A 12059-nucleotide genomic window follows, 5' to 3' on the forward strand; every position below is an offset into this window, starting at 1 on the left:
TTTCTTTTTCCTTTTAAAACTTGGGTGGATAATTATTGGTATTCAGTGAGATCAGTAAGACTTGGGAGAGGAACCAGATATGTTTTGGAGAAAAAAAAATGATTTTTTTTTGTTGGGGTGGAACAAGGTCTCACTGTGTTACCCAAGCTGAAATGCCGTGGCATGATCATGGCTCTCTGCAACCTTGAGCTGCTGGGCTCAAATGATCCTCCTTCCTCAGCCTTTTGAGTAGCTGAGATCATAGGCATGCACACCACTACACCCAGCTAATTATATATATATATTTTTTTTTTTTTTTTTTTTTTTTGAAGAGACAAGTTCTCCCTATGTTGCCCAGGCTGGTCTTAAACTCCTAAGCTCAAGGGATTCTCCTGCCTCAGCCTCCCAAAGTGCTGAGATTATAGGCGTGCACGACTGTGCCTGGTTGATAGTCCTGTTTTATTCACTTTATGTTTTAACTGATGTCTGCCATCAGTTGGATATACAAGTTTGGAGTACAGGTGGAGGTCAGGATTGTCGATAGAGTGTGGTGATTTGTATGTAGACATTGTAGAGAGTCATGAAACTGGGAGAGGCTGCTTAGAAGACAATGTCATATGATAGAAGGGGGCCTGGGACAGAGCCTTGGAGCATTGGCACATTATGAGGTCTGGAGGAGGCGAAGGCAGAGCCAACAAAGTCTAGGCAGGTATAGCCATTGATGCTCTTACTATATTTGTGACTAAAGTTATAGAAAGATAAGGATATAGAAAAAAAGAATTCTATCAGTGCCTTCACTGAAACCTGAATTTTGTGATGTCCATTGATTCCATCAGTCCTGTTGAAAGATAAGAGGAGACAAATAATAGAAACTACTTTTTGTGAGAAAATTAGCTAGTGATATTTGCTTTTAGTGAAAAGTTAGTAAAACATGTCCTCTGTGTTTCTATCTCCTTTTAGTTTTCCTCCTTGAATTCATAGACTTGATAACATTAAAGAAAATGCAAGATCTCTAGATTTTGGTGTGGTGGGCAGACAATAAAATTTTTATACATAACAATGTATTTAATGGTTTTCATCAAGAAAGTATCATAGACAGTATGTTAAGTGATTAACTACTCTAGGTGTAGCATAATGTTAAATTGGAGAAGATAAAAGGAATGTTAAATACAGGCCTTGCTTTCATTGAATTTTGATGAAAAGAGAAGTAAAAAAGAATAAGCTATGGTTTTTGGATTTCTTGGAGGAGTTGGAACTTGAAGAATAAGTAGGACTTAGGTGGGTAGAGGAGAAGAGCAAATCCCATAATTGAGTAAGGTATGGTGGAAAGAAAATGGGCTCTTTTTTGGTCAGAAGACCTGGTTTGAGTGAGGACTCAATAGTTTGTGGCCTTGGATGAATCCATGACTTCTTTGAGCCTGTATCCCTTTGGGGGCATACCTGTACTTGCCTCATAGGTCTGCTGCAAAGATAAGACTGTTTATAGCTTCAGCAGTAATAGTAATGTACTAGTTCTTATGTCAGGGGGCTAGTTTGCAGATATCATTTTAGGAACATTTCATAAATTCAGATGCTACATTGAGTAATTTGGATTTATCAAATATAACTATCCTTTAAAACTTATGTGTATAGTTCCTAGCTTAGTGCCAGACATTTAGTAAATTGTAGGTAATATTGTTACTCTGCTCCCGTTACAAGAATAGCATAGAAAAAAGAGATGACATTCCTTGCCTTTCAGGAGTTTTTGCTTTCAGTAATAAGTCATATTCATAAGAAGTTGGGGAAAATGCAAGACATTCTGTGCCCTGGTCCTAAATTTATGGTATCAGATACAAATGAGTTCAGCATAGGCTTGTCATAGGGATAGGCCTTTGTTTTGGCAGTAAGTCTAAATGTGGCCCACGAGAAATGGTTAAGATTTGGTTAGACAAGGGGAAAGCCTGATAGGCATTCCATATTAAAATGTTTATTTTATGTATTGTTTATTTTTAGACACAGCGAAGCATAAATGTTACTGCCACTGCGAAGGAAATCTTTAGTAATACTTAAAGATTCTCATTCTGAAACTTTTGTAATGTTATAATCAAATTTATCTTTCTGCACTACAATTTATTGAACTTGTGCCTGCTCCCAGATGGCATTCTAATGTAGAATTTATTTTGGAGGTGTCTTTTTTTTTTTTTTAAAACATGGAATTGTTTTTATTATATACTTAAGTGTAATTCTGTTACAGCTTTTTTCTTGTGTGTAAAAATAATAAAGCTCTGTTTCATGCTGTAAGATTTATTGTTAAAAGGCAGGGCAAATTTCTGAGATTTCTTTGGGTAGTCTTCTTATCTTTAGCTTATTTGAAACTTAACTATTTATCAATTCATGTGCATATGTGGGATGTTAGGATGACTCTTTGTTTTGAAAAACAGTGCTATCAGAGTTCCTGTACAGTCGGTGCTGAAATTAGGGCACCCTAGTACAATGTACTGTTCTCTCTTAGTCATTATAATAGTTTTATATGTAGGTAAACCCTAGGTCGTGCTGCTTTTATGTAACTGTCTTCCTTGGTTACTGAAAGTTGGATGGCTCTTAGTTTGCCTTTAAGGGAGTCTAGGTTTAATTACATAACTTTTAGAACACTGCACCACCAAGTAGGTTGTAGAGAATCTTTGATAGCATTCTAGTAGTCTTATTGATACATGATCACCTCAGTTAAATTGTGCAGTATCATGTATTATTGTATTTTTTAGAAATGGTAGTCTTGCTGTGTTGCCTAGGCTGGTCTTGAACTCCTGGTGTCAAGGAATCCTTCTGCCTTGGCCTCCCAAAGTGCTGGGATTACAGGCATGAGCTACCTTATTTGGCCAGATTTTAAATAAGAAAAGCTAACATTTACTGGGTACTGTGTGCTATGCACTTTGCTAAGCAGCTTTAAAATGTGGAGTTTTCATTTAAACATCACAACAATTAAAGTGAGGTGAGTCCTGCTTTTGTTCTCATTTTACAGATGAGACAGAAAGGTTAAGTTCCAATCCCAAGTTTACACAGGAGCAGGGATTTGAACCCAGGTGATCTGACTTCAGGGCCTATTCTCTTATCTACTATGCTTTACAGTCCCCTAAGATAACACCTTTCTGGAAAACTGTCCTATTGAGGACTTTATTTTTTATGTGTTACCTTGTGTGAGAGCATTAAAAGCTAGTTCCTGTTTGGGATTTTATAGTTGCACCCTTCTTCCTGTGTAAGGGTTTGCCATTTTATTAGTTAAGTAACCCAGCTGCTGAATTAGAGCCCAGAATTCAGCGCATAATGGTCGAGGGCAGGTGTTCCACATCAGCATGTGGCTGTCCTTTATGCAGGCATTTAGGAATGTAGGTGAATGGTGACTGTACCATTTTGAATGCACAGCTTTCAGGGTTGTTCTTGTTGGAAGCACAGGGTAAGAAATTTTATCTTAAGCAAGTGTGGTGAAAGTTGTGCAGATGCAATTTCTCCTCTCTTCCATTGCTGAAGGCTTAGTTTCATTGCCTTATCTAGCTGCCCGGGATTGGGAATTGGAGCATCCTTTCTCTTTGCTGACACTGGGAGGTAAGGTGTCATTCTGTATTATTTTGAGTATTTCATCAGTGTTGAAATGTTCTTGGGAATGCGTTTTCAGCTACAGAATGTAAAGGTGAGAGCCTTGTCCTAGCTACAACTCTGTTATTTGGAAGAAACAGAGTGGATTTTGGTAGTTAGTAGTCTGCCACAGCTGTAACACTGTAGATTTCAGTAGGAATGTTAGAATAGCTCCCTGCTAAGGTTTGCAAAGTATTGTTACACACATTCAACTCTTTCTTCTTTTTTTTTCTTTTTTTGAGACAGCATTTGGCTGTGTCCCCCAGGCTGGAGTCCAGTGGTCCAATCTTGGCTCACTGCTGCAACCTCTGCCTCCTGGGTTCAAGGGATTCTTCCGCCTCAGCCTCCCTAGTAGCTGGGATTACAGGTGTGCGGCACCACACCTAGCTAATTTTTGTATTTTTAGTAGAGACGGGGTTTCACCATGTTGACCAGGCTGGTCTTCAACTCCTGACCTCAAGTGATCTGCCCGCCTCAGCCTCCCAAAGTGCTGAGATTACAAGTGTGAGCCACCGCGCCTGGCCCCAACTGTTGCTTCTTGCAAAGGTAAGTAGATAAAGTAAGTGATGGTATTCCCATTGTAAAGGAGAAAATTGAGATATAGGTGGTTAAACATTGAATGAAACCAGCTAGAAAGTTGAAGAGCTGGGACTCAAATCCAGGCATTGTGGCTCCAGAGTCAGTGAAGTTTGCACACTGTTTTTTTTTTTTAGAAAATTCTAGCCAACAGTTTTTATACTTGCTGTAGTCACTACTCTTGTATCCTTTCTTAGGGTGTCTAATACTACCAATGTCCAGCATACTATACTGACAAATTACTATCATATGATGATAATTATTTACAATTTGATCTCGTTTTGAAGATTCAGAAGGTACATTAAGAACTTGTATTGCCTCACAGTCATCATGATGTTCATAAATGACACCATGTTTTAGATATGTCAGTTTATATAATACTGGGTAACAGAGATTTTACTCTCTTTAGAAATTATACTTGATAGCCTTGCTTCCAGTAGATAAAATGACATGTAAAGTGAGCAAATGAAATAGAAATAAAATAGGAAATAAAAATAGAAATTAAATATTGGGGCACTTAATTTTTTTAAATAAGTAGCGTGTATTTCTTATGAAATACAGTGTTCATATAATTTCACCAATAATTTTGCTGTACTGTGTGGTAAAACTATTTTATACTATATGCTACTCAAGAAATTGGAAACATTTTTTACTTTGGAGCAGCTGGAGGAGTCCTTTCTCCTTGCTGACAGAAGGTAAAGTATCATTCCTCAGTATTTTGAATATTTTCATCAGTGTTGAAATGTTCTTGGTAGTGCATGTTTAGCTGCAGTTTGTCATTATCTGCTTTCGGAATTGGAAGCTGTGCACTATGGCAAATAATAAGTATTTGTGCAGATGGATTATTAATCAGAAAGTAAGGTGGAGCCTTTTACACATTCCTATTTTAATATAATAGGTAGCAAACTCATTCTGGTATTCTTATTTTTGATTATTTTTCTCGGAGCTGTATTTTGCTGAGTGCTGTATTCTTAAATCATTTCAGAAGAAGTGACTTTAGTATAGCTGAATTTTAATAGATAGAAATAACATGATTTGAATTTAATTTTCCATAAAATACCTTTTAGATATTCTTTACAGCTTTAGTTTTGCTATGAAAGTAAGAGATCAGACAAAGAAGTACCATTATTTTTGCATGTGGTTAATGATCAGTAGCTCTCTGGGATAACTTTTTTTTTTTCTGAAGTTGTCTCTTAGTTCATTCAGAGTGTACCTAGATTTTCAGTTGTCTCTGGGATAATGTTTTCTTTTTTTGCCGAAATTGTCTCTTAATTCATCCAGATTCCTAGATTTTCAGTTGCCTGACAATAGCAATAGAAATAAAACAGACTGTATCATAAATTCAGTGAAGTCTAATTGAGACTAGCATTCTTTTAATGGTTTTGCAAGAATACAGTTATCTGTTTCTCTGTAATTCATTATTTTAACATATACATACTGATTTATTTATAAGATGAAAAAAAAAACCCCTGAATTAAAAAAGGCTTATCCTTCAGCTTCTGTAGCTGTGTGTTGCCTACTTTTTAGAAAAGTTACATGTAAAATTTTGGCCTTCTACCACAGACAAGGAATGCTGGCAAATGTGTTGTTAAAATTCTGTCATTGCATCTTTATCTGCCTAAAATGATGGAACAACACTTTCAGGTCATTTTAGTGAAGTTCAGTTGCAGTGAGTTATAAGGTATGTCATTTGAATACTGGTTGTAATTTGTTTCCTGTGTCCACTTGTATTTATAACCTAAATGCCCAATACATCCCCCCCACCAAAAAAAAAATTAAGCAAATTGAACAGATTCTCTCTCTCTCTCTCTCTCTCTCTATATATATATATATTGAAATCTCACTCTGTTGTCTGTCCAGGCTCACTGCAACCTCTGCCTCCTGGGTTCAAGCAAGTCTTCTGCCTCAGCCTCCCAAGTAGCTGGGATTACAGGCATATGCCCCCATGCCTAGCTAATTTTTTTTATTTTTAGTAGAGGTGGGGTTTCACTGTCTTGGCCAGGCTGGTCTTGAACTACTGAGCTCAAGTGATCTGCTTCCCTCAACCTCCCAAAGTGCTGGATTAGAGGCATGAGACACCTCTTCAGGCCTGAACAAATACAAAATGTTTATGTTGAGACTAGGCACTTCATATACTATTACTTAAGAAAAGAAGGATTTAAGACTACAAACTAGGATGGGTGGAATACTGGATTTTTAGTGATAGGTCCAGGATTTGAGTCTGAGCCTTGTTACAAAGTTACTTGGTGATCTTGGGCAGGATACTTTACCTCTCTGGGTCTTAGTTTTCTTTTTGGGAAGTAAGAATCCTATACAGTATTAGTATTTTTGACCAGTTTTAGCAGTCTGTGATTCTCATGTTTTTCAGTCTTGTGAAGAGAAACTTAACAGTATTAAAGCTGCCAGCTCTTTTTTTTTTTGTCTTATGAATAGTCTTGGTAACAGAAAACTGGTTTGAATTATCCAATCTAACTGTAATATGTTTTCTAAAATTAGTTTTAAAGGAGGTATGAAGTTGGAAGTATTTAGTTTTACATTTGAATTGTGCCTCACTGTTGCCACTTTAAAAGCAGCATATGAACTGGAAAGACAAAACACTGAAAACATACTGTGCAACGAAAAGAGAGTCAACTATTATTAAAGTTCTTTGAACTCCCATTTCATGACAGAAGACAGTGAAATGAGCTAACGTGAGCATGTTTATAATGTAGACTTTCCCATGTAAGTCAGTGCAGATGTATTGCTGTTACATTTTTCTCCAAACATTTTATTATGAAAATGTTTAAACATGCAAAAAAGTTGAAAGACTTGTATAGTGAAACTCCATATATTCTACAATTAGTGCAGCCTAGATTCTGCAGTCAACATGATCTTTTATTAACTGTATCTTAATCTGTCCGTCTATTCACTCCATTATTCAGCCTTCATTACATCTTTTTGCTTCATTTCAAAATGAGCTGCAGCTGTCCTTACAGTTTACCCCCTGAACATTTTGACATGCATATAATTAGCTGGAGTTCAATACTTGTTAACGCTTCTGAAAGTTAAAATTTATATACCTGAGCGAGGCATAGTGACTCAAGCCTGTGACCCTAGTGACTTTTGAGTAGCTGATGTGGGAGGATTGCTTGATGCCAGGGGTTTGAGACCAGCCTGGGCAACACAGTGAGATCCCCATCTCTCAAAAAAGTAAATTAGCCAGATGTGGTAGTATGTGCCTCTGTAGTCCAGCTACTTGGGAAGTCGATGTGAGAGGATCACTTGAGCCTAGAAGTACTAGGCTGCTGTGAGCTATAATCATGCCACTTCACTCCCAGCATGAATGACAGAGCAAGACCCCATCTTTTTTCTTCTTCTTTTTTTTTTTTTTTGAGACGAGTCTGGCTCTGTTACTCAGGCTGGAGTGCAGTGACACCATCTCGGACTCACTGCAACCTCTGCCTCCCAGGTTCAAGTGATTCTCCTGCCTCAGCCTCCTGAGTAGCTGGGACTACAGGTTCGTGCCACCATGCCCGGCTAATTTTTTGTATTTTTAGTAGAGACAGGTTTCACCTGTTAGCCAGGATGGTCTCGATCTCCTGACCTTGTGATCCACCGCCTCGGCCTCTCAAAGTGCTGGGATTACAGGCATGAGCCCCTGCGCCCGGCTGACCCGTTTTTAAAAAGGAGGGAAAAATTTACATACATAAAAATGCATAACTGTTACAGTGCCATGGATGACAGTCATTAATTTGAACACCTGGCAGTTTTCAGGGTCTTTGCAGATAGGAGAGGTGAATGAGACAGTTTCTGCCTTCCTGGTGCTAGTAGGAGAAAAAAGAGATGTCTAAAAAAGTAGTGTTTTATTTAGAACTTTTAGTTGCAAATAAGAATCAGCTGCCTTCTACAAATAATAAGTCTTGCTTACAGAACCTGAGGGCAGGAATTCAGTGGGGCTTTGGGAAGGGCTGGAACCAAGAACTAGAAGGCTCACAGGACTGTTTTTTCTAACTCTGTTTTATTCTGCCCACTTCATTCTTTTTCTTCGAAGATCTGCTTTTTCCTCTTTTTAGTACAAATGGTAGAACATGGCTGTCCCTAGAGCTTTTATTTTACATCTAATAATTCTCAGTCACACAGACATACTAGTTTTCTCTGATAATTTCATTTCTACCTGGGAAGTAGAATCTGATGGGCCCTGCCCTGGTTCAGCTTGCTTGAGGACTGAGCTGTTGGAAGCCTACTTTTGTGGATGGAGTGAAGTAGGAGGGAGAGAAGAGACAATTCCCAGAACAAGTATGGGGCTGTTGTAACCTAGGCTGACACTGAAAATGGTGTATAACTACAATTGTGATAAATACTGATACAGACAAGAACAGGCTATAGAAATAGATGGAGTGGGGGTAGGGACAGCTTCCTAGAGAAATTGTTAGCTAAAGTTTTTTTTGTTTGTTTATTTATTTTTTTGAGATGGAGTCTCACTCTGTGACCCAGGCTGGAGTGCAGTGGCATAATCTTGGCTCACTGCAACTTCCACCTCCTGGTTCAAACAATTCTCCTGCTTCAGCCTCCTGAGTAGCTTGAATTTTAGGCATGTGTCACCAAGCCTGGCTAATTTTTATAATTTTAGTAGAGATGAGGTTTCACTATGTTAGCCAGGGTGGTCTTGAACTCCTGACCTTGAGTGATCCATCTGTCTCAACCTCCCAAGGTACTGGAATTACAGATATGAGCCACCGCACCTGGCTGGCTAAGTTGAGTTTTGAAAGATGAATTCAAGTACAACCATGGGAAGGAAGGATATTCCTTATAGAAGAACAGTAGGAGAAAGATAGGAAATGGCATGGTATGTTTAGGTAACTGTAAGGAGATTGGTACATTTGCAGTATAAGTTTGGAAGTAGGGTAGGTTCATTAGAGACCAGAGAGAGAGGCAGATCCAGGCCAGTTTATGGAGAACCCTATCTTGTTAAGATATGGGGAGTCAGGAAAGGCAGGTGACAATCAGATTTGTTTCCTTAAGAAATCATTTCACCAGATGAACTGGAGGCAAGTGGGGCAGAGGCAGAAAATCTTTTGAGAACTTAGACTAAGAAAATGGCAGTAAAAAGAGGAGGGGAGATAGTTAGGTAGTAAAATTTTTAGTACTTGTGATTTCTTTGATGTCAGGGATGGGGAGGAATCTTAAGATGATGTCCCCTGGTCTCCTGACCTGGGTAACTGGATTAATTAGTATACTAGCCAAGGTAAGAAATATGGGAGACTGTGGTGTTGGCAGTATTATATGTCTTGACTTGGCTGATGACTACAAGGACACCGTTGAAGGATTATTAAATTGTTTATATGTTTTAGGCATTTTACCATTTGTAAGTTGTATTTCACAATCTAAAAGACCAAAAAGGAACAAGAGAAAATAAGTTTGGGAAAGAAGATGCTGACTTTAGGATTGGACTTTTACATTTGGAGTGTCCATGCAACCCTCCATATGGAGATGTGTAGAAGGCAGTTGGAAGTGCAGTAAAATTCAAAGTGCAGTAGAGGAGTATGGGCTGCTGATCCAGGTGAAAGGATTAGGTTAGGTCTGTAGTTCTCAAGCCTCACTGTAGGTTAAAATAACTGTAGAGTTAAAAAAAATACTGATAACTTGGATCCCACCCCAGATTAATTACATTGACTTCTAGGGGTGTGAGGGCACCATATCTAGCTTGAAAAGCTCCCTGTGCTTTTTCTTGTAATACACAGAATTGAAGAACCACTGGATTACAGAAAGATCACTTATTGCCTACATTATGTGACTGACCAGAGTTCTGTAAAGAGGATTTTGTAATTGGTTTAGAACTCAATATAGGTTTAACCTTTTTGTTTTGGATACAATTATTGTACCCTGTGCTTTCCCCCATTAATACCAGAAAAATTAAAAAGTATGTACACTTTTCATTAAAATAATGATGCACATGTGTTCTTGAAAAAGTATATAGAAGATATAAGCTATTTAGTTAAAACAACTTTAAAACAGAAACTTTCCTGTAATTACCTGAAATGGCCATGTCTTACCTAGTTTTAATTATTATTAGTGTATAGTTTTTGCAGTGAAACATAGATTGCCTTTATCAACTACAGTGTCTTTGAAAAATAAGTATGAAAGACAGGGATTGGTAAATGAATTGAGTGATGTAGTCTGGAAGGCAGATAGCTGTTTCATTCTTCCTCCAGTTCCTGGCAACTACTAATCTACTTTCTGTCTGTATGAATTTGCCTATTCTGGACATTTCATATAAATGGAATCATACAATATATGGTCTTTTGTGATTAGCTTCTTTCCCTTAGCATAATGTTTTCAAGGTTTATGCATTGTAATATGTATGAGTGTTTCATTCCTTTTAATGGCTAGTGTTCTGTTTATGAATATGCCACATTTTGTTTGTTCATTCATCAATTAATGGACATTTAGGTGGTTCTACATTTTGGCTGTTACAAAAAATGCCACTGTGAACATTCGTGTTCAGATTTTTGTGTGGGTGTATCTTTTCAGATTTCTTGGGTACATATCTTGGGTAGACTTCCTCGGTCATATGATAGCCCTGTGTTTAACATTTTGAGGAACTGCCAAGTTGTTTTTTAAAAATGACTGTACCATTTTACATTCCCATCAGAGTTCCAGTTTCTTCATCTTGTTCTGTCTTAAGCCAACTTAAATCAGGTTTTTCCTCTATTTCTCAAACTTCTCAACTGAAAGTGCCCTTGACAAGGTCATTAGTAACATCAAAGTGCCAAAGTTAAACAATTCTCAGTCCTCATTTTGTTTGACCTGTGTGCAGCATTTGACACAATTAATTATTCATTCCTCCTTAATACACTTTTGGCTTCTAGGATACTGCATGTTGTGTGCACCACCTCCTCCCACATTTTATGGGTCAGTCCTTGTCAGTTTCCTTTGTTATTTATTCCTACCTTTAAAAATTGGAGTGTCCATTGGGGATCTTTATCTAGACTTAGAAATCTTTAAGTACTATCCTTGAACTGGCTCCCAAGTTGATATCTCTAGCTGAGATATCTTCTTTTTGTCCTTCTGAGCCATGTATCCAGCTGCCTACTCACCAGGATGTTAGACATTTTAAATGGAACATGTCTAAAACCAAACTCCTTTTCTTCCTTTTAAAATATGTGCCACCCATAGGTCTCCCCATCTCTGATCAAGGTAACACCATCTTCCAGTTGTTTAAGCCAAAACCTGTGGAGTTAACTTGCACACCTTTTCTTACATCCCATATCCAGTCTGCTAGGAAGCCTTGTTGACCTCACCTTAAAGTATCTGCAGTGTTGTAATACTTCTTATCACCTCTGCTATTGCCATCATCCTGGTGTGATTATCATGTCTCACCAGGATCATTGGGATTGATTCCTAATTAGATCCTCTGCTGTGTCTTTATCTCCAACAGTCTAGCTCAACACAGCCAGAATAATCCTTTAGAAATATGTCATATCAGGCTGGGTGCAGTGGCTCATGCATGTAATCCCAGCACTTCGGGAGGCTAAGGTGGGTGGATGACCTGAGGTTGGAAGTTTGAGACCAGCCTGGCCAGCGTCGTGAAACCCTGTCTCTACTAAAAATACAAAAATTAGCCAGGTGTGGGGTGCCTGCCTGTAATCTCAGCTACTTGGGAGGCCAAGGTTTGAGAATAGCTTGAACCTGGGAGGCGGAGGTTGCAGTGAGCTGAGATTACATCACTGCATTCCAGCCTGAGGGACAGAGTGAGACTCTGTCTCAAAAAAAAAAAAAAAGAAAAAGAAGAAATATGTCAGATCATATGCATTTTCTGCTCAAAAGCCTGCACTGCCTTCCTTTACTAAGTAACAGCCAAACTAGGCCCTACTTCATCTGACCCTGTTATCTCTCTGACCACACCTGCTGTCGTT

The 12059-nt window shown here is 38.3% G+C and overlaps 1 protein-coding gene across 8 annotated transcripts in view; it reads left to right on the forward strand.

Annotated features, from left to right (window-relative positions):
- STRBP (spermatid perinuclear RNA binding protein) overlaps positions 1 to 12059 on the forward strand; it is a 178523-nt gene that overhangs the window by 27758 nt on the left and 138706 nt on the right. Inside the window, exon 1 of one of the 8 annotated variants that reach the window (XM_064378206.1) lies at positions 3997 to 4134. The exons of 6 other annotated variants lie outside the window; for them this stretch is intronic. The gene's annotated coding sequence lies outside the window, so the exon portion shown is untranslated. Of the gene's footprint in view, positions 1 to 3996; positions 4135 to 12059 lie in introns of those variants that run through there. One more of the 8 variants, XM_064378201.1, reaches the window with a different exon arrangement.

The sequence above is a fragment of the Aotus nancymaae genome, unplaced genomic scaffold, assembly GCF_030222135.1.
Source record: "Aotus nancymaae isolate 86718 unplaced genomic scaffold, 86718_ANA_hifiasm-v0.15.2.pri h1tg000003l, whole genome shotgun sequence".
Classification (NCBI taxonomy): domain Eukaryota; kingdom Metazoa; phylum Chordata; class Mammalia; order Primates; family Aotidae; genus Aotus; species Aotus nancymaae.